The sequence below is a fragment of the Engraulis encrasicolus genome, chromosome 1 (assembly GCF_034702125.1).
Source record: "Engraulis encrasicolus isolate BLACKSEA-1 chromosome 1, IST_EnEncr_1.0, whole genome shotgun sequence".
In the NCBI taxonomy this organism is placed as follows: domain Eukaryota; kingdom Metazoa; phylum Chordata; class Actinopteri; order Clupeiformes; family Engraulidae; genus Engraulis; species Engraulis encrasicolus.
In genome coordinates, this window is record NC_085857.1 from 39,874,392 (window position 1) to 39,898,301 (window position 23,910).

Consider the following 23,910-nt stretch of genomic DNA (forward strand, 5'->3'; position numbering starts at 1 on the left):
GGGATGCGTCCATCCGTCGGCCACACCCTGAGACACACTGCACTGCACTGCACTGAACTGCTGTGGGCCTCATGCCTCATCTCCTCCCAGCTGTCCACACTCTTGGCAGCCAGCGTCTATTGTTAATAAACAGGACAGGAATTTCACTTCGATCATCTAAACGCAAACTGCTGAGAGAGAGGGGTGTGTGTGTGTGTGTGTGAGAGAGAGTGATTAGTGCAAACTTTATTCTTAACATTTCACAAGATCACTTAACGGAATTCTTTTAAATGCTGACAAGATCTGCAAATGCAAAAATGCACAAGAAATAGAGAGTGTGTGAGAGAGAGGGCTTTGAAGGCCTTCTGAGGATTCTGTCATAACTACTTATGAGAAAAGAAAGAGGAAAAAAGAAAGGAAACACCTTCACAAATGAAATTGACTCAGTAGGCTTAATTCCTTCTGCAACAGTAATGCTCCAATTTCAAAGACACCACCCAGCAGGTGGGTGCTATTCCATTGTGTCCATAACAAACCCAAACTCAAATACACTGTGAAAGGTGGATGCACATATTTATATTACACACGTTTCATCTGCAAAATGCTTTCCTGTGAAGTAGAGCTGAGAGTGAAAAAAACCCGCATGTGAACTGAAAACTGACTCTGAAGCCTTCTATGAATAGGCCTACATGCACCAGTTGGGTATTCCAATATGCACATTAAGCATTTATGGAAAAAAAATGAGATTAAATGTTAATGTGGTTAAATAAGCAAATGTTAAAAAGCCCAAACTGACTATGGTGTATGTATTTAAGTGAATCAGGCAAAAATAAGCTTGGTAGTTCATCTTAAAATATGGACAGTGCAAAACTCTAATGTCACCTTTGAATTCTAATCCAAATAACACCAGATGGGTATTAATACTTCCCAGCCAAGAGTCAAGTGCAGGCCCCCAACGTGAATGCATTAGCAACTTATCACTATGCAGCGATCACGTGCCTGTGCTATCAAACATTTGGTACACTAATCTTTCTTTATTGTTCAAGGTTTTCTGACGTAGTCTCCGCACGAGACTGATTTGGTTACATTTCACCTCCCAAGAGGACATCGTCTGGTGAGAGAATTCAAACGCTAAGACCGTCTTATCTTCATAACCTATCTCTCACGATATAAAACTTTATTTGGCTTCTGTTTGTGTATGCTTGTTCACGTGTAAACTCACATTAACTGCCCCCTCGTTCCTCCTCACAAGTAAACCAGAAACCAGAAGTGGGTTGGCCTCCAAGCAGGAACTGGAGGCGAGTTTGCGAAACATGGGACGATATTGCGTCCGCCCGCGTTTCTCGTCTCCAATTGGCCACAGCGGCTCCCCTATGTCTCCTTCTGATTGGCTTTCATTTAACAGCGCGGACGACTTACAGATGTTTAAATGCCGTAGGCTACCCGAAGATGTTTTATCACGTTTTGCAACTTAGTGCAGTGTGAGAACTCGGTCACTAAATCCTGTCCTCGCGCTCGCTGAGATAATAGAGGCATGCATGTGTAGGCTCTCAATGAGGTAAACACTTAGGCGCAGTTAGAGTTTTGTAATAAACAACAGCCAGCGAACACTGTTGTTATCATAGCGAAGCTGTCTTATGAAACTTATGTGGAGATATTATGGCATTAGTAATGGGATCTGGATGTTTTTTTTCCCGAGTTACCTTTTATTAAATAGGCAGATGGACACTTCATGGCATTTTCTTGTGTTGCACTCTCAGCCATCGCCTACCTTTTCCCCACATCAGTAGCCATCAGCTCCAATGACAATGCATTTAAAAAAAATCACGACATAGAGGCTCAATCAATGGACTAGGCTATCAGCGATTCGATTTATTCCGTGCGCGTGTCTGTATGTAGCTTGCCAGCGACGTCGTAAAGTAACTGGTGCCACATTTGTGCCATGGACTCGGTGGACAACTTACCTCACCTTGAGGTTTGGATAATGTGAATAAAATGAAATGGTACATAACGTCTTGCATTGCATCGTTGGGTAGGCCTGTTTTTGTTTATGCTTTTAGTGTCATCTGTTTCAAGAGATGAGGCAAATCATAAGAAAATGACATATGGCATTTGTAGTATAAACACGGGAGTTTCCTGCAGTTAGTATAGGCCTAATGTAAAATGCAATTGTAACGTCATTTGTAGGCGCTATACCCTAAATACTGGAGCTCATTGCATCGTTGGTTATGCCTACTTTTGTTTGTTAGGTCTAGGCTACTTAATATTGGCCTATCTGTTTCAAGAGATAAGCTATGCCAAACCAGGTAATGAAATAAAATGAAATGGGACACGGCATTTGTATAAGCGTAGGCCTAGCCTACTGCATCGTAAATGGTTTGGGTAGCCTATACTTTTTTTGTTTGTTAGCCTACTTTTAGTGTCATAGCCTATATATAGGCCTAGTGAGTGAGAGTGTAGGCTACCTTTAACACTAAGGGTTTTCTTTTGCCTTCCTATAGGCTATCTCAAGAGATGGGTCAAATTATTTGTACATGAGTGTTCTGCAAGTCTGCCTTGAGCGCGAGTTGACATTTTTGCTGTCAAATGAAAGCCATCAGAGGGGAGGCACAAGGGAGCCGCTGTGGCCAATTGGAGACGAGAAACGCGGGTGGACGCAATATCGTCCTATGTTTCGCAAACTCGCGAACTGGAGTCAGGTACAGCCAGGGTAGGTTTACAGCAGCGCAGACTGTCTCTACCATTAGCTGAACATTTAGAAGCTTATCTACGCACATAAAGCTGGGAGGAGGTGGCTGGCTTATGGTGACAAAATATTTATTGTGGTAAAAAAAAGAAACTGAAGCATGCGCTCGTGGTTCGAAAAGGAGCGTTGATGAAAGAGGCCGCGTTTTGCCCCAGGCTTACGCATTTTGGGAGCGCTCCAAATTTTAACTTCGCGGAGGACCCTAGGTGTTTTTCTTTCTTTCTTTTTGAGTTTAGATGAGAATTATTTCGGTAGCATTTCACACTAGCGTCAACTTTTTCACCTCACACAGCAGGCGTTATTCCTGAAGTTTCCGTCTCAACCTTTGCGGAGTGGATTAGTTTACCTGTTGCTTTTGGACAACTACAGGTTGTCAGACAGACAAGGTAAGTGGTTGCATTACACCCAGCTGAATACATTTGTGCCACAGAGGTTTTCCTTCACAATGTGCATATATTAGGTGGTCATTATGCAACCAGCCAACACTTGCAACCAAAACAGATGTTGTTATTTGGAGTTGTTCCGCGCTTGTCAGTTGAGTGTGTAAATTGTGTCGCAGAGTTGGCTGACTAAACGGCTGCTGCCCATATCTTGTAGATACCCTTGTTTGTTGGCTTCTATTAATCTCTCTGCTGTCGATTCAGAACTGCATAGAACTTCTGACATTTCAATGGCATTATTAAAGAGGATGAATATAGCCTATCTTTCTTATAACAAGCAATTTTATAATACCTGGAGAGATGGGTGATGCATCATAGGCGGCCACTTTAGATTAGTCACGTGTCACATCACATTCTGAATGCCCTGATATTGACAAGTTTTTATTCAATGGTGGTTATAGTGGTGTGTTCTGTTTTGCATGGCAGTGGATTGGGTATTTCTGCTCTATTAAAGCAGCTCTCAGTTTGCTGTCGTAAAGAATAACAATAGCAGTTTATTGGTAACAATATAAAATGGGACAGTTGGGGCCTATGGGGCTTTTGGGAAAGAGAGGAGAAATAATGAGCCAGGCCTACAGCTGTCTGTGAAAGAAAGCAAGCCACAGAATTTATAGAAGAAAAAACACCGCCTTCACACAGCAGTTGTCTTGACTTGCAGTCTTTGCCGCTGCCTACATCCAGTCACTCACTCCCAAAAACAGATGAAGCATTTAAGAAGGGATTGGGCTGAAAGACATGTGTGACACACTTTAAAATGTAATATTTAATTCCAGGGCACTCCCCTGGCCATTATAACATCACATGCAACATTAATGTCATGGCTGAAAGGGAATCGTGTGAAGTGAGACTGCGCTGTGCGGGCATTGCAAGGCAGTTGGCTTCTGTTATACTGCAAGGCCAGGGCAACACACCACCGACAGCATATCTCTCTCTAGCGCTCTCTCGCAAAACAGCGGCTCCACCTCCATTTACCTCTATTCAACGAAGTGTAGCCTTCTCGATCCAAATTATCTTTTGGGATGGTCACAAATAAGCAGGCTTCAAAACCTAGCCATGCTGAACCAGGCTGGGTGGAAAAAGAGGCGTCTGCTGTGTTTAGTGTTAGTAGGTAGGTAGCAGCACCCAAGGCTGGCTGCCTGGCAGACAGTCAGTGTATGCCACGAAGACACCCACATGCCCCTGTTAGCCCAAGAAATGCTTAGCAGACTAAAAGAGGGGGGAAAAGTTACTTATTGGTTGAGAGGGGTAAACATCCGATCCGACCCAACCCCCCTAGGGAGTCCTTGGAGAATCTATCCAGGAACAGAAGCGCAATGGAGTGCGAACAGTTAGGCTACACTCCACAGAACTGCTGAGCCAGGGTGGTGCAAAGTTGTAATTACATCACTTCCTATTCCTATACATTTTCTCTTTCTTGTTTTTGCAAATGTGGTCTCATCCAGGTGTGAGTTTGAGGAGGGTTCCAGTTCTACACACACACACACACACACACACACACACACACACACACACACACACACACACACACACACACACACACACACACACACACACACACACACACACACACACATTAGACTCAAACATACAGAGGAAATGCACACCCTATGGAGGAGCGCTGTCTTCAATAACTTGCTGTATCAAATTTGAAACTTCATATTGTGAGACATATGAACTGGGAATAAAATGACTGGAGCAATGAAAGGAATCATGAAAAAATGGCACCCGTCACTGTAAACCCTATGAGGAAAAAACCCCTGTGATATTCTGCGTTATAAAAGCGGTGGTTTTAATGCAGTCAATGCAGTGCTCTGGACACAAAAAATACTGCAATCCTGACATACTGCAGTAGGTTTTTTTATGAAGGGAAGGAGAAAGGGAGGGGGGTGACTCTGTGATGGGAAAGGAATTGTATTGGGAGTATATTGGATGAGCATGGAGGAGGAGAATGAGGAGGTGAAGGTCAGGAAGTGGTCTGGCGAGGAGCCTCAATAACATGAGAAATATGAACAAAGAATAAAATGAATGTGAGAAAGGACACCAGTATATGGAGAGGGGAAGGAAGGGGAGACTGAAAGGAAAGGAATGGAATGGAATTGTATTTGGAGGAGGAGGAGAAGCAAGGTGCAGTTGAGGAGGAGGACGATGACGAGGAGAAAGCAGTGGAGGAGGAGGAGGAAGAAGTCACAATGTGGTCGGGTGAGAAGTCGCAATAAAGTTCGAAAATATGAGCAGAGAATAAGATGATTAAAGAAAAGGGAGAGGCAGGGATGGGAAACCGAAAGGAATTGTATTGAGAGTTTGGTTGTGGGAGGAGAAAAGGAGGAGGAGGAGAAGGAGCAGCAGGAGGGGGAGGAGGTGGTGGAGGTCATGATGTGGGCTGCTGAGGATCTTCAATAAAGTTAGAAGCATGAATAAAGGATAAAATAGTGAAAGAAAGGACTGCGGCAGGAATGTTGAAGGAATTGTATTTGGACATTGGTTGGGAACATAGAAGAGGAGAAGGTGGTGGAGATGGAGGAGGAGGAGGAGGTGGTGGTGGTAGTCAGGAGCATCAATAAAGTTAGAAATGTGCACACAAAATAAAATGAAGAAAAGGGATGCAAAAATTAAAACCGAGGAGCTTGGGAGCTTGTTTAGGGAGCATGGGTAAGGAGAAGGAGGCAGTAGTGGTGGAGGTGAAGTTAGAAATGGGAAATGGAAAAACAGAAAAAAGGGATGCAAAAAATGTAACCGAGGAGCTTGGGAGCGTGGAGAAGGTAGTGGAGAAGGAGAAGGCAGTAGTGGTAGAGGTTTGTGGAGCATGGAAAGGGGAGGTGGATGTGGTGGTGGTAACGGAGGTGGTGGTGGTAACGGAGGTGGTGGTGGTGGTCACAATCTGATCTGCTGAGGAGCCTCGTGGCCAGTGCTGTGCATTGCTGCTGCTGATCAGACCATGATGGATGGGATGGGCCGCTTGGGGGAAATTCCTCTTCTCTTCTCTGCCTCCTAGCCACTGGGCCATCAGTCATCCAGCTAGCCCAGCACACAAACACGTAGAGAGAGAGACACACACACACACACACACACACACACACACACACACACACACACACACACACACACACACACACACACACACACACACACACACACACACACACACACACAGGGTCGGATTAAGATGTCCGGGGCCCCCTAGGCTACATGTTGCTGTGGGTCCCCCTGTATAGCAAATTTCCACTTGCTTGGAATTACTGATACGATGTCTACTAACTCTACTTCACATGACAGAGACATTTTTCAGTATTGCATCTTGCCATAATTCTGCAATTTTTCCACTTTTGACCAATCAGGGGCCCCCTGGCAGGTGGGGGCCCCTAGGCTGCAACCATATCCAGCCTGTGCATTAATCCGGCCCTGCACACAGACCGCATGTCTCACACACAGCACCCACAATATAACATGTCGCCTCTGGCTTGTTCGGCTATTGTGCTGCTCGCCATGGCTAAGCAAGCTCGCTATACATGACATAACAAGCAAACACTGGTGAATGGGTTCGACAGATTCACAAGACACTAAGTCTTGTGCACTGTGTTTAGAAGGTAGTGCATTGTGTTTTATCAAAACCAGGAGCTAGATGGCTACAGGGACTAGTTGCTAATTTCTTTTTTATTATTGGATTGCCCACAATGTAACATGCCAAGTATGTGAACTCCTTTGGTGAATTTAGATTGCAAATTGTGTTTTTGGCCCAGATTTTGTAAGCAGACCAATTGCTGTTTGTTGCCAGGCAATCTCTCTCCTGAATATATTTGGTGCTCTTGCACTAAATCTTTCTCAGAATTTCTACAGGACAAATTCTTTTCAGATTTCAGCTTGAATTCTTTGTTGTGGCTCTGTTGTAAAACCCGGAGTTTTACGACAGTTTGCATTTTGGAAAAAATCATAATCACGATTATTGTGGTCAAAATCATAATCACGATTATTAATCACGATTAATGATTTTTGCTGATTTTTTTTGAAAATTATAACAAGATGAAATATAACCAAGAATGAATTACATACAGGATGAGCAAAATAAAATGAATTGTAATAATTATGTAAAGGCCAGAAACACCAGCCTGTAAGTGGGTGGTTGACGTTTAAGGGCGTAACGCAAAACATTTTTTTTTTTTCAAATTCCTGAAAAAAATGATGGATAAAAATTGGAAAAAAGAGAAAAAAATAAAGCACTTAGTGGTCTGTGGAATTTCACCTTATTTTTGCCATTTTTGGGAAAATGTGTCCTGCGTCAACACATAGCATGGGCATGTCACACCGCAGGAAAATGGAGTCACACCAAAGGGAATTCACTGCATTATGGCCATTTTAATCCTTTTGTATACATGACTGACATCTGAGCTCATGCTAACTTGATAATGATATTGGGTTTAATCTTAATATGTGTTTTCATTAATAAAAAAACTTTTTTTCCTCCTATAAGAGCAGTCACACCACAGGACACCATAAAATGAACCTAAGCACTGCGTGACAGAAAGATTGCAATATGAAGACATATTAAGAGGTTAAGAGTCACCTTAAACTTCCACAGCACTCTCAAATAACTGAGGCACTGACTGGTTAGGAGCCAGTCTTTAAGACCCTTGTAGTTGGCCTTGCAGCTGCCCATTCACAAACATTGACATACATGTCACCCCACAGGACGCAATTTGTGTTACGAAATTGAACTTGTAGTTAATATTACTGTCTTGAGTTTTTTCCACATTCACATATCTTAATCTAAAGTTAAGATTTATGCAATCATGCCAAATGCTTCATACATTATTCAAAATGTTGTTGGTTAATTTATATATATATTATTATATATTGTTTCATTAATGTTACAGTCACACCGCAGGAAATTTGACATATAAACCTTTACATAAATCTTAACAAAAATGTTTCTTCTCATCTAAGACTAATATGAAACATAATGTACCACAGCTTCTTTCATTGACATTTGTTTTTTAAAGGAAAATAACAGTTTTGTAGGTTTTTAACCAATGTTACGAAAAACAAGGCGTCACGTCTCCCACCCAAGTATGTTCTGGCTTCAAGGACGCTCTCAAAAGTAGGTCACTATTGCCACGATTAAATCACGATTAAAATCATGAGTTCGATTTCACTATTTTATCACGATTTTGATTATTTTTCGATTAATTGTGCAGCCCTAGTTTGCATGCTACTCAATCATCACCAAAACAGATGTTTAGCTAGCATTAGCATAATTTGGTGGCTAATTGGCATTGTTAAAGGTTGAACATGTGTCAGAATGTAAAGTTTAACTGACAATCAGATCACATTGGAATTTAGATTAGTTGGAAGACAGATTGCAAGTCATCACCGGCCTTAACTGGATGAGTAGCTAGCATTAGCATAATTTGGCGGTTAATTGGCATTGTTAAAGGTTGAACGTGTGACAGCACGTGACGGGAGCTTTCTCTAGTGCAGTGGTTCTCAAACGGTGGGTCCGAGCCCAATGGTGGGCTGCGAAGGTATTCCAAGGGGTCCTTGATATAATTTTATAAAATTTGTAGAATTATAGAATTTATAGATGTTTTTTTGTTGCTGTTGACCATTGATTTGAGTTGTATTGTTGTTTCGGTCAGAGGTGGGCCACGAACATATTTGAAAATGTTATGTGGGCCCCCAAGTTAGAAAAGGTTGGGAACCCATGCTCTTGTGAATGACATAATTGTCCTGACACAGAGGTCAGCTTATCATCTCCCTTAAGACCCCCTGACCCTGACAGAGCCATAGGAAACCGCTCACCGAGTCCCTTTTGACCTCTGCGCCATAAATCAGGACTCACACCGGCGATGTGGTTTGTTTAAAGACACTATCTGCAGTGTCGCCTCTTTCATGGGCTGCATTTTATTGACCTACTACTCAGTGTGTCTGCTCTGTCTGTGCTGTGGCACAGGAGTGAAGGAGCGGGGAGAGGACCTGCACAGTAAATGGAAGCAGTGTTATTTCAACGCTGCGAGAATGGAATTTAACACTCGTAGTGTGGAATTATCACTGAAACATTAGTGAGTGAGTGAATGAGTTGAATGAATAGACCTGCTTTGCAAGAGCGTCTCAGTCGGTTAAGCTTAGGCCTACATTATTGTGGATATTTAACTGTATTACAAAGGGATGCAATGAGACGAGTGCAATGTGAGTAATTTGCTACAATGGCTTACTCTGGTTTCTACTCTGTGGCACAGGAGTAAGGAGAGATGAGAGGCTGTGGCAGAGAGAGTCCAGCTTGTTAATGAATTGAACAGCTTTACAGGGGACCTTAGGCAGTTGTATTGTTAGAGCAAGATAACTGCATTACAAACGGGCACCAAATAAAGACAATTTAGAGGCGCAATTTGGGAAAATTGGAGCATGTTCTTCTTTATCTCAGTCCAGTGTATTTCCATCAGTGTCTAGTAAAGTGGATCCATGCGTTTCAGGAATTGCTTGCTTGTACAGAAAGCCACCCTGTTTCCTTGCTTGACTTGCCTTGAAGTGGCTACTGTGTAGTTTTCCTTTCACTGTTCCAGGCAAATTGTGATAAAGACTGACTGTGACTTGTGGCTGCTGACTACCGGTATGTTTGCTAAAGCACAGATATAGATATGAGAACTGAGAACTTTATCTGATGACCTTACGTCCCTTACACCAGAAAAAGAAAAGGTTTTAAAGATTAATTCATCGTTAGATCACAATGGAATTTATAGATTAGTTGCCAATCAGGGCAAGCGTATGTACTCTAGGTGTCTGTTGATATGTCTCAGAGCTGTGTGTGTGAAGCGTTGTTGTTGTTGGTTAATCCGTGATGTCGTCAACTTTGGCGGTGAATTTTCACGCATGCATGGAGAAAGGCTAACCTGCCCTCTTAAGATGTTGTGCTGTTTGCTTTGATCGGTGACGTCAATTGAGAGCTTTCGTTGTCTCCATGGCCTTATCAATGTGACTTTTCTCTTCATGCTGCGTACTACGGACTCATGCGTATTCGTGCGTGTATCTTTAGTAAAGTAAGATCTACTAAGGATTGAATAGTGTATTTCCTCAGGTCATCAACACAAATTTCCCAGGACACGCATGTCAATTACCATAGACCAGGGGTGTCAAACTCAAATTGTGGTAGGACCAAAATCAAAAACAAAATTACAGACGGGACACAGTATTTCTTTTAAAAATTGACTAAAATTGTGTGTTCATGCACTTAATATGCATAATTTGTCAAATTTCATGTTCAAGTCCTGTTACAATATACATTAATATTGTATGTGGGCCAACTGTAATACACATTTGAAATGATCTCAGGGGCCACACGTTCCACTCCATTCCAACACCATGTAGTCCATTTAAAATAAGAAATCTGTTTGACTTTCAACTGCAGTCATAGACATACCATACACCTGTCAGCACATTTTCTGCTCTGATTTGCATGCAAGTTGTTTGTGACGTGACCGAGCTTAGGTATGTAGTACATTGGGTTTTGTCCTCAATATGAAGTCATCAACAGAAATTTCACAGCACACACGTGGGAATATTGCATACCGTAGACTGTCACCTGAGGAGACGTCAGCCTTAACATATGGCACTTTGTCACACGTTCCACTCCATTCCAACACTGTGTAGTAGTCACTTTAAAGATGAACCTCTGTGAATTCCAACAGCAGTTACACTCACAGGTACACTATACACCTCTCTAAGCTCATTTCAAGTTGAGTTATTCGTGTGCAGTCGTTAGTGACGGAGCTGGTTGTCTGCTAGCCCTAGAAGGTTAGAATAATATGCTCTGGGGTCATGCGTAATGATAGACAGAGCGCGGCAGAACAGAAGAAGACTGGATTACTCCAGTTATGCACAAGGCAACAGAGACGAGGTGAAGAAGAAGAAGGGGGGGAAAAAAGAAACTTCCCAAACCTGTTTCAGTTCAACACGTATGATCAAGGACGGATCACTGCATGGGCCAACCAGGCCCAGGCCCACGGGCCCAATAGCCAAGCGGGCCCTGAAGCCCAAGTCTCCGCACAACAAAAAAACACTTAATTATCAGTTTATGTTTGTTTACTCATATTGCACTTAAAACTGCTGTATTTTCAAATGCGCCTCCCCAACCCACAACAACAAAGGTTCTTTAACATCTTCACTAACCCCCCAAATCTTTTGGAACCTTGTGTCTTCATAGAAAGGGGGCCCATTCTTGTTGTCTGGCCCAGGGGCCCATAGAGTCATGATCCATCCCTGCGTACGATTCCCTCAGTGAGAACAGAAGAGAAGACGAGACAAGTGGGAAAGCCAATGAAGCAAGCCATTGCTTGTCACCTCGCATTTCTGTCCATGACGCCACCTGTACAGAATGCGGCGGTTTGTTGCAGTCAGTCTTGTGCATTCTTTGGGAAACATGGTTGATCGTGCGTTGCGGGTATGACTCTGGTCTAAGTTGGGGCCGATGGGAACTGGGGTGAATTTCTCAAAACCAAAGTTGCTTACTACATTAGCTACTTTTTTGTTTTCAATGCATTTTCCCATTGGCAACTACCGAAGTTGCTAACAGGCTAACAACTTCTCTTTTGAGAAACTCACCCCTGGTTTGTGGCAGTCCTCCTCCTTGATGAGTTTTTATTTGTGACAAGATGAAAGGAGAGGGCTGACAAGGTGTATCGTCCTCTCTCCGTGTGATGACTGTAATTATGCATCAGCAGAAATGTGGTTAGACGAGGGACAAGGACAAGGGACAGGGTTGGGACGATGTGCAACTTCGTAGTAAATGTGTAAACCAACAGATGACCATAGAAGCAGACGCCTGTCTGTCTGTCTGTCTGCCTGCCTGCCTGTCTGTCTGCTTACCTGTCTGTCTTTACAAATAGTGTGTGTGTGTGTGTGTGTGTGTGTGTGTGTGTGTGTGTGTGTGTGTGTGTGTGTGTGTGTGTGTGTGTGTGTGTGTGTGTGTGTTTAGGACCTACGGACTGTGTGTGTGTGTGCATGCTCGGACGTCTGTGTGTGTGTGCATGCTCGGACGTGTGTGTGTGTGTGTGTGTGTGTGTGTGTGTGTGTGTGTGTGTGTGTGTGTGTGTGTGTGTGTGTGTGTGTGTGTGTGTGTGTGTGTGTGTGTGTGTGTGTGTGTGTGTGTGTGTGTGTGTGTGTGTGTGTGTGTGTTCTGAAGGAGACAGTGTGCTGACGTGTTGCTGAAAGGCAAAGGAGGAAGGGTTCTTGTCTGGGCTCGTCAGAACAGGTGTTCCTATCTGGAGTCTTCTTGCTACATTTTCTCTCTCTCTCTCTTTCTCTCTCTCTCTCTTTCTCTCTCTCTCTCTCTCTCTCTCTGCCTTACATTTCACAGCGATTTCACAGTCAAGAGCCTCCACAAGATTACTGACCGCCTCAGCAACTGCGAAGTAATAGACCACCCGTACGTACGCAACACTTTTTGAAATCACATGGAAAGCAATTGCAAGCATCTCAGACAAACAAAATAGCACACAACTATTGTATTACTCCCAAACACGGTCCTTACGAGGGCTGTTAATGATACACTTAACTCACAATTCGGGTCATATCACAATTTTTGACATACGGTTCGATTATAGGTAGAATGGGTCACAAGAGGCTACTAGTCATATAAAAAAGCACTATCACATCATATCATGTGGTTGTTTTCTGGACTGAAAAGAAACTTTGAAGGAGCGTATCACGATACTGCCTCTTTGCATCGCGATACAGTATTGTGACTCTGCATATCATGATTTCTTGGTTCGATACAATATCGTTACAGCCCTAGTCCTTACTAGTATACCATTGTTGGACTAGAGGTTTTTATATCAGTGGCTGGTGAGGCTTTTAATTATCATGTCACCTGTGAAGTGCTGTGAAATCTTTGTCAAGTAGCCCTTGACCGTTTGGCCGATTTATACGGAAAAATGTATTTTTAAGCGACTGAAGTGCATTCAGCCAACAGGGGTGATTGAGTTTGAGATGCGTATGTTATCCATGCTATCTGATGAGTCAACAGTGCTCTCTAGCCTTTTAAAGGGGCTACATTGAACAATCCATCAAAGAAATTAACATTTTAAACTTCCACTTTGTAATCTATACTTCCCAAACTTCTTCCATTTCCATATGCGAGATTTGCCTCCCCTTCTTGAAAACTTTCCAGGTGTGAGAAGAAACCATACCATACCAGGTTACCAAAATATATTTTTGTGTTTCATGTCATACTTCGTAATGAAACTGCACAACATTTCCAACCTTTCTAATCTCAATAGAATGTCACTCTGGGCCTTGCCATGGCCAACCGGCAGGGCACTCGCCTGCCATGCAGCTGACCCGGGTTCGATTCCCGGCCCGGGTCCTTTGCCGACCCCTCCCCATCTCTACCAATTCTCGAAAAAGACCCCCCCAAAAAATCTTTGCCCACTACCTAGCAAAAGCAGCACTGCTTCATCACGATCATGCCCATTGACTGCTGCTGCCCCTTTGCCCAAATATGCCCTTGGAACTTGAAACAGAACATAAAGAAGAAGAAGAAGAAGAAGGAGGAGGAGGCTTATTATCCAGGATTAAATAATGTAACGCAAGGTATCTCTGTCAGTGGTGTCTGAGAGCAGGAGGGAAAATAAGAGTGTTTCTCTAGGCAGCACTAACAGGCAACACACTGACAGGAGGGAACCAGGAGGGAGTGGTCCCCAATACAGCAGGCATTCCAGACCTTGACAGGGGCTCTTCCCTTTCCTCTTCTCCATTGGCACGCACGCTCCTTTGTATGTGCGTGCGTGTGTGTTGGTGTGCGCGTGTAAGTGCATGCATGCTGTCTGTTTCATATGTTTGAGGGCGTGTGTGTCTGTTTTCGTGTGTGTGTGTGTGTGTGTGTGTGTGTGTGTGTGTGTGTGTGTGTGTGTGTGTGTGTGTGTGTGTGTGTGTGTGTGTGTGTGTGTGTGTGTGTGTGTGTGTGTGTGTGTGTGTGTGTGTGTGTGTGTGTGCGTGTGCGTGCGTGTGTGTGTGTTGGTGTGCGCGCGCATGTGCATGCGTGCTGTCTGTGTCCATGGCCGTAACTACCATTGAGGACACAGAGGTCATGTCCTCTGTAATTTTACCAGAAATGTACAATTTATCTATGATGAAAATCGATATTTGATCAACAATGATAAGTTAAGTCTGTATACGGGTGGTTGACGTTTAAGNGCGTAAGGAAAAAAAAAAAAAAGTTTTTCAAATTCCTGAAAAAAATGATGGATAAAAATTGGAAAAAAAAAATAGAAAAAAATAAAGCACTAAGTGGTCTGTGGAATTTCACCTTATTTTTGCCATTTTTGGGAAAATGTGTCCTGCATCAACACATAGCATAGGCATGTCACACCGCAAGAAAATGGAGTCACACCACAGGGAATTCACTGCATTATGGCCATTTTAATCCTTTTGTATACATGACTGACATCTGAGCTCATGCTAACTTGATAATGATATTGTGTTTAATCTTAATATGTGTTTTCATTAATAAAAAAAACTTTTTTTTCCTCCTATAAGAGCAGTCACACCACAGGACACCATAAAATGAACCTAAGCACTGCGTGACAGAAAGATTGCAATATGAAGACATATTAAGAGGTTAAGAGTCACCTTAAACTTCCACAGCACTCTCCAATAACTGAGTTACTGACTGGTTAGGAGCCAGTCTTTAAGACCCTTGTAGTTGGCCTTGCAGCTGCCCATTCACAAACATTGACATACATGTCACCCCACAGGACGCAATTTGTGTTACGAAATTGAACTTGTAGTTAATATTACTGTCTTGAGTTTTTTCCACATTCACATATCTTAATCTAAAGTTAAGATGTATGCAATCATGCCAAATGCTTCATACATTATTCAAAATGTTGTTGGTTAATTTATATATATATTATTATATATTGTTTCATTAATGTTACAGTCACACCGCAGGAAATTTGACATATAAACCTTTACATAAATCTTAACAAAAATGTTTCTTCTCATCTAAGACAAATATGAAACATAATGTACCACATCTTCTTTCATTGACATTTGTTTTTTAAAGGAAAATAACAGTTTTGTAGGTTTTTAACCAATGTTACGAAAAAATAAGGCGTCACGTCTCCCACCCATACGCCATCCTCAAGGCAGTTAGAGTTTGAAGCATTCTAAATGTACAGTATGCGGAACAGCACACAGTATTTGACATCGGTATTTGAAAATGTCTCGTTACAGCCATGTCTGTGTCATATGTTTGAGGGTGTGTGTGTGTGTGTGTGTGTGTGTGTGTGTGTGGACGTGTGTTTTTATACGTGTTTGAGGGACAGTGGAAACAAACGAGGCAAAGAATGGCCTCCCCTGTGATTTCTGTTATCTTGATTCTAGGCCAAGTCAGTATCACTGCTCTCTACTCTGCCTCCCTCAGTGTGTGCGGTGCATCATCTAATAAGGAGTAGATGGTCTCTCTCTATCCCTCACATACTCTCTCTCTCTCTCTCTCTCTCTCTCTCTCTCTCTCTCCCACGCTCTCTCTCTCCCACACACTCTCTCTCTCTCTCTCTCTCTCTCTCTCTCTCTCTCTCTCCCACTCTCTCTTTCTCTCATACTCTCTCTCTCTGCCTCCCTCTCACTCACACTCTCTCTCTCGCTCTGTGCACTCTCTCTTTCCACTTGTTGCTGCAAACAGTCTGGGCCCATTTTTGCATTTAATGGTTGCATCATCCATTATTTGGCAGTGGCACAGTAGACTCTCCCCCAGCCCTCCTCTCTCCGCCACGGCACGGTCTTGTAATTTAATGTGCGAATGCAGGATAAGTGTTGCGTCTGATCCGAGGCTCGGATCCGAGGGAGACGAGCATAATGAGGACCTGATGGGAGGACTCTGTGGCTCCCATTAGAATACTGTTGGACACAGTAAATTGGGAAGGGGTCCATCTGGAGAGAGAGAGAGAGAGACAGAGAGAGAGCGAGCGAGCAAGAGAGAGAGAGCGAGCAAGAGAGACAGAGAGAGAGAGCGAGAGAATAGGGAATGAGGGGGAGAGAGGTGTAGGTGGGTAAAGACAGCAAAACGGATTTAGAGAGGGAGAGAGAGATATATGGAGTGAGAGACGGAGATAAAGATATAAACAGTAAGTGAATGTGAAGTTGAGAGATGGAAAGAGAGAAGGCAATGGAGATATGAAAGAAATGGAGGAAGGGAGGGGGGACGTTGGGAGGGGAGTGCCACTGGTTAATGATGGGCTAAGCGGTTGCCTGCCTGCCTGCGTGCGCTCTGGTGTTGTGGTATGCCAGACGTGCGTAACCCCTGCTGACCTCTGGTGACCTGTTGTGTTTTTAAGGTCATCACCCCTGCTACTGCTCTGCTGTCCATCATGGCTGTCTGCTAGTGGATTCCGTTCAGACATGACACGACAAGACACAAACACACACACACACAAACATGCTCATACACACACACACGCACACCATCCACACACACACACATGCTCATACACACACACACACACACACACACACACACACACACACACACACACACACACACACACACACACACACACACACACACACCATCCACACACTCATACACACACACACACACACACACACGCACACCATACACACACACACACACACACACACACACACACACACACACACACACACACACACACACACCATCCACACACGCTGTTCGTTCGCACACAGGCCGACCCACACCCTAATGAATCCAGGAATTCCTTAAGTATTTTTTTTTCAGCTTCTTCTTCCCCTTCCCAGTATTACCCCCTCATTGTTAAAGGCCTGTGAAAACATGCACTCAAGACGGAGCATAATGGTCCCAGAACCACCACCACCACAAGCAGCCATCTCCAGGATATGCGGCAGAGGCCTTTAGCTTGGCTTGGAGCGCTTTCCAATATGCGTACTCCCGTCCTCGGACTGTGGTTGTGGCCTCACGTTTTGCTGACACTCAGCCTCTGAGGAGAAAACAACAAAGTTAGTCTAGCCACAACAGGTTTTGGGGGGCTGTTCATCATAAACCATCCCGATTGCAAATGAGAAAATGACATTAGAATTGAGCTTTTGCGAGATATTGGAATGCAATTCTGTTGTCAGTGACGTCACCACGAGACCACAAGGAGGCAAGTGAGGAAAGGTGGCAAGTGAGGAAAGGAGGACGGGAGTCCGCATATTAGAAAGAACCCTTGGCTTGGCTTGCAGCTCCATGGGCTCAGAGTCATCAGCCTGTGGGAACACGTACACATGTACACACATGCATTCCATGTTGGTCGGTCGGTATGTCCAACATAAAACGCTTTGCTTTTTGAATAGTGTTTTCCAAAGAAAGCACTATTCAAAAAGCAAAGCGTTTTATGTTATACATGCCGACCAACTTACTACTTACTGTAAGTCACGGTGGATATTAGTAATCACACCAGTCTTAAAAAAGTGCATGTTGTATTTGCATTCATTTTGATAGGATGATGGAAGACTGAGTAAGGAAGTGAATGAGAGAGAGGGGTGCGGTAAACCTGGGGCTATACTGCCCTACAATATCAGAACGCAGTATCTTGAAAATGGTCGAAAATGGGTTTAGACCGGAAATTGGCTTTAAAATACCTTCTTTTTCTTGTGTTAAATTTTTTTGGCCCAACTTGGTCCCGTTTCGGAAAAAAACGCAAAAAACTGATTATACTGCGCTTTTTGGTTTTAGGAGGTTACGTGTTACTAGCCAAGAACGCAGTATAATGCGAATTATACTGCACTTCTCCATTGACACCGTGGTTTTGGTGTAGACCGTAATACCACAACAGAGCGCAGTATAATGATTTTTCAGCTAAAAAGTAATGAGAATGTTGGTTTTTTTGCTTTTTTCTTGCGTGCATAAATTTTCACCATAAAAAAGTATTATATGGAAGTGTCATCACCACTTTACCTCCAACACAGTCGCGTGGACAGAAAGGAAACTTTAAAGCCTTTTTTCTCAGTTTGGCATTTTGAATTATACTGCGTTCTGAAATTGTAGGGCAGTATAGGCGTGCGCAGATTCTTTTTTTTTACCCCCCCCCAAGTTTTTTTTTGTCACCATGTACTGTAGTCCTTGTTGTAGGGCTGCACAATTAATCGAAAATAATCGAAAATCGTGATATAATCGTGATATTGAAATCGTGATTTCAATCGTGACTTAATCGTGGCAATAGTGACCTACCTTTGAGAGTGTCCTTGAAGCCAGAACATACTGACAGGCTGGCGTTTCCGGCCAGTTCCATGCCATTGCCTTTTACATAATTATCACAATTCATTTTATTTTGCTCATCCCGTATACAATTCACTCTTGGTTATATTTCATTTTGTTATAATTTTTTGAAAATTCAGCAAAAATCAATAATCATGATTAATAATCGTGATAATGATTTTGACCCAAAATTATGATTTTTTTCCATAATCATGCAGCCCTACCTTGTTGACATAATCATCAACAAATGCTTGACTATCAAAAGTGTGGGACAATAATACCTCAATATAATATCCTCTACAGCCTAGTAAGGCAGGCATAAGTTCCACATGCCCTCTGTCCCACCTCCAGCACCTGCCCCCTGAAATGTCTGTGTACACCACTGCCTGGGTTCACAGAGAGCTACCCACATGCATGTATTAGCGCAGTGCGTCACTGCAGTCCCATGTAATCACTACCACCTGAAATAGGCCTTACGCCGTTGCATATGCACATGTATCGCACCGCATGTGATGTGACATTTTATTCACACGTCGCTTTTAGAAGTCTGTGAAGTGAAAGGTGCTAAAAATACGAAAAGGCCAAGCACCCATTTTTCAAACTGATTGATTCTAGAGGTGTTTGGTGTAGGCAGACGATGAGTATTTTTAGGTGTGTGTGTGTGTGTGTGTGCGTGTGTGCGCGCGATCGTGCGTGTGTGTGTGTGTGCGTGCGTGCGTGCGTGCATGCATGCGTGCGTGCATGTGTGTGCGCGCGCGCGTGCGTGTGTGTGTATGCGTATTTGTGTGTGCGCCTGTGGTTGAGTACACCGGTGCCTGTAACCTAGTTGAAGTGAATGCATGACAGTATGAAGTCTGCAGAGCAGCCATCCTCCCCTTGACTGTCCTACCTTGGCCTCCCTTTTCACTCTTTTTATTAGACCTGTGTGTACCAAAGTAGGGCATACACACACACACACACACACACACACACACACACACACACACACACACACACACACACACACACACACACACACACGTCACGTGTATACACACACACACGCATTCACTCTCTCTCTCACACACACACACACACACACACACACACACACACACACACACACACACTCACTCTCTCTCTCACACACACACACACACACACACACACACACACACACACACACACACACACACACACACACACACACACACACACACACACACACACACACACATCCCACATGTACAAACAACACACACACAAACGCATCACCTCAACCTTGACCCGATGAGCATGGAGAGGGGGTAGCTAAAAATGCCATTGTCAGATGGCATCCTCTGATGGTGTGTGTGTGATGCCTGTGGGAGTATTGTCGCATCTTTCGAGCGGGCCGTGTTCACTCTGCAGCTATAAGAACACACCTGCCCCACAGCACCAAGGCATGTGGTGAACGATGGGCACCTATTGCTGCTAGGAGAGAGGGAGAGACAGACTAGAGAGACAGAGACCGCGACCGAGAGAGACGCAGACAGAGAGAGACCGCAGACAGAGAGAGAGGCAGACAGAGAGAGAGGCAGACAGAGAGAGAGGCAGACAGAGAGAGAGGCAGACAGAGAGAGACGCAGACAGAGAGAGACGCAGACAGAGAGAAAGGCAGACAGAGAGAGAGGGGGAGAGAGAGATGTTTTCTTGCCCCATTGAGAGTGGGGGAAAGGGAGGAAGACTGTACTTTTCACCTTCAGCTCCCACCTGATGAACAACTGCAGAGCGAGAGAGAGAGATGGGAGAGGAGGGAGGGGGAGATGGAGGGAAAGAGAAGTAAGGATAGACTGTATATGTATCGGTCTGATATTGGGCCGCCATTTGCATTTTTTTTAAGTGTATCGGTATCGGCCGATACGCGTGTGGTTTTGGCCGATACGCAATATTTATTATTTTATGTCATTCAGGATTTTTTTTAAAAGCACCAAGACACTTTATTTTTTTATTACTTGATTGTTAGACATTCCTTGATTGTTAGAGTGGGTGTTTAAACGTTACAAGTTCTACCTCAATTTGATAATGTTAAAAGTTTATTTTTAACTTGAGACCTGGAATATTTGTCATTTTTTAACCTTTTTTTCAACCCATATCGGCACCAAATATTGGGTACCGGAAATCTGGTATCGGCCAAGGATGATTGAAAAGCAAAAAATCGGTATCGCATCGGCCATTAAAAAACCTGTATCGGTCGACCCCTAGTCTTAACCCCCCCAACTGCAGAATGAAGGAGAAGGAGAGGGTCAGAGGGGAGAGGGAGGAGAGAAATTGGTGTGAACACCCTAACCAGAGAGAGGAAGAGAGAGAGAGAGAGTTGATGGATAGAGAGAGGGAGAGGAAGATGGATAGAGAGAGAGAGAGAGAGAGAGAGAGAGAGAGAGGGAGAGGGATAGAGAGAGGGAGAGGGAGAGGGAGAGAGAGAGAGAGAGGGGTAGAGAGAGGGAGAGGGATAGAGAGGGATAGAGAGAGGGAGATGAATAGAGAGAGGGAGAGGAATAGAGAGAGGGAGAGGAAGATGGATAGAGAGGGAGAGGAAGATGGATAGAGAGAGGGAGTGAAAGAGAGAGAGAGAGACGTGCAGACGGCTGTGTGGCGAGGAGGGCTGGGTCTCTGGCAGTAACAGAGGAGCCATTGTGCAGTGCGCAGAGCGTGGCCCAGGGGGAACACCTGACAGAGAGGCCATTGATCTCTCTCTCTCTCTCTCTCTCTCTCTCTCTCTCTCTCTCTCTCTCTCTCTCTCTCTCTGTGTCTCTCTGTCTCTCTCTCTCTGTCTCTCTCTCTCTCTCTCTCTCTCTCGCGCTCTCTCTCTCTCTCTTTCTCTCTCTCTCTCTCTCTCTCTCTCTCTCTCTCTCTCTCTCTCTCTCTCTCTCTCTCTCTCTCTCTCTCTCTCTCGCTCGCTCTCAGGATGTTCCCCATGGCTCCCCTGCACTGCACAACCCACCCATCTCCAATCCTCCAAGGGAGGGAGATGTTCTGTCGAGTAGAGTTGCACTGCACTTTCGAGGCAAGCTACCAATGGGCTGTTGGCGTCACCCGAACTCCTAGCCCCCAGGGGGGGGGTGTAGTTATGGCTTGGTTGGCTCAGCTTGACGGGTAGTTTGTTTTCGACACGACACCACCTTTGACAGCTGCCCCCCTGATGTCCACAGACCCTCTGTCTCCCCCTGGGACGCTTCTCTGGGAGTTTTGTTACCACGGTTACCATTATGGTGTCATCAGTACTTGTAGAACACTGCAGTGTTGCCAGATTGGCCGGTATCCCGCTCCATTTTGGCTGCTTAGTATGGCTGTCCTGCAGAGGAAAAAATAGCATTTGGGCGGGTTTTTCTGCCGATTTATGGCCATAGAAATCAAAAGAATTTAGATCAAATTGGACAGGATTTAGTGCTTCCAGGCTGATTTTGAGCTTTTTGGGGGATGGAAATCATCAGTCTGATCTGGCAACCCTGGAACACTGGGAGAAGGGGAGCAGGGGGCTGGGCACAGTGCAGCAGACACGATGACTAGAGTTTTCTTGCAACACTTTCACCTGCAGCCTTGATGGCTGCTGCAGTAGAATCAAATGGGGGATCAAGGGGGGGCTGGGTTACTGCTGTATGCGACAGCCGATATGATGAACAGGGCCACTGACAGCTTTGGCCAGGCCCAGGACAAAGTCATCTGAAAGGGCCCCCTAACCCAATACATACGCCGTAATGAGGATCCAATTCTGGGCCCCCTCTTTCCCTGGGCCCGGGACAACTGTCCCCTTTGTCCCCCCTGTCAGCTTCCCTGATGATGAAGCACTTTCTCTCCCGGTAGTGGTACGTTTTCAATTGCGATGGGATGCGCTCTGTTAGGGGCCTGGTTGAACAGCGGTATAACCTACTGTACAGTAGTCCTGTGGGTCTCCTCAACCAGGAGGAATTGTTTTAGATGTATTGCCCTGGCTTTTGGGATTTATTTTTCTTTTTAAGTGCGAAACTTTTCTTTAAAAGCTCCCTGTGATTTTTTTGGAGTGATTATTTTTTCTTTTTGAATGTGAAACTTTTCTTTAAAGCTCCCTATGATTTTTTTGTTTTTCAAACGCAGAAATGCTTAAGATGGCAATATTGGCCCAGACACAGCGTTTTCTATGTGTGCATTCATCTGTGATTCCCGTAATAGGCTGAATGCCTGTGGGGGCATGCGCTGCTAAAGTTAAATTTTTAACAGTTGGACCTTTGCCTCTTGCTGCCTGCCTGCCTGGGTGTTTTTTCTTCCTTGTGTGTGTGTGTGTGTGTGTGTGTGTGTGTGTGTGTGTGTGTGTGTGTGTGTGTGTGTGTGTGTGTGTGTGTGTGTGTGTGTGTGTGTGTGTGTGTGTGTGTGTGTGTGTGTGTGTGTGCGTGCGTGCGTGCGCGCGCGCCAAAGTCTCCTTGACATTGGCACTGGCAAAGAAGGAGAGTACAGAATTTACACATGCATACAAAATCCTGAAATAGCATACACATGCATCCTGGTCATTCACTTTAACTCACACAAACTTCAATTCACTTTTGAACTAATATACTGTGTACGTATGATGTATAACTCAAACTATTGCCCGTGGAATGGTGGCATTTTCGTTCTCTCATTCTGGCTGGGTCTGCTGTACAAAACAAATGTTGCTCCATCAGTGCACATTAAATTTGACACGTGTACACACACACACACACAGACACACACACACACACACAGACACACACAGACACACACAGACACACACACACACACACACACACACACACACACACACACACACACACACACACACACACACACACACACACACACACACACACACACATTGACAGCCATTCACAACACCACACATACTTCAAACCCAATAGAGCGTTATTTGTCTTGTGACAATACAATTGAAAGCGACACTAATTAAATCAATCCAACATCCCATTCCCAATCATCAAGTCAATTTAAGTCTATCTTCTTCAGAAGGCTTGAAGAAAAAAAAATTGACTGTTGGCTCTTGGAGAGCCAGTTGCAGAAAAGCAGTCAATCTCCAAGTGCTGGCTTTTGGGAAAAGGACACCTTTTGTGAATGGACTCGATGGCCTTAGCTCACTCTCATGGTTATGAATGGAGAGGGGATGCTGGTGGGAATTTGTGATTGGAGGCCATTCACAACAGTCCCACAACTGAACCATGGGGCTTATTTATGGCCGTGGCTACAACAGTATCATTTCGTAGGCCAGACGCCACCAGAATATTTTGTTTTTGTTTATTTCTTTACTTTTGGGGATTTCAACCCCCGAAAAACAGCCCCCCAAAACCTGCACCACTATGGTGCTTATTCATGAATGTGGCAACAACAGTATCACAGCAGAAGCCACTGTCGCCACCAGAATGTAATGTTTTATTTATTTCATTTTATTCATTTACTTTTTAGTCAGTCTGAGGCCACAGCTCCTCTGGAGTCCATTCAGAGGTTTGTAAAAGCCCGTCATCTCCATGAAAAGGAGGAACTGACTGCACTCCCTGGCC

General features: G+C 44.2%; 1 protein-coding gene across 1 annotated transcript in view; it reads left to right on the plus strand.

Annotated features, from left to right (window-relative positions):
- The first annotated feature begins 2,690 nt into the window (after positions 1-2,690).
- The window catches only part of palm3 (paralemmin 3), a 91,609-nt gene continuing 70,389 nt past the window's right edge, over positions 2,691-23,910 (plus strand). The window contains exon 1 of the mRNA XM_063202045.1: positions 2,691-3,111. The gene's annotated coding sequence lies outside the window, so the exon portion shown is untranslated. The remainder of the gene's footprint in view (positions 3,112-23,910) is intronic.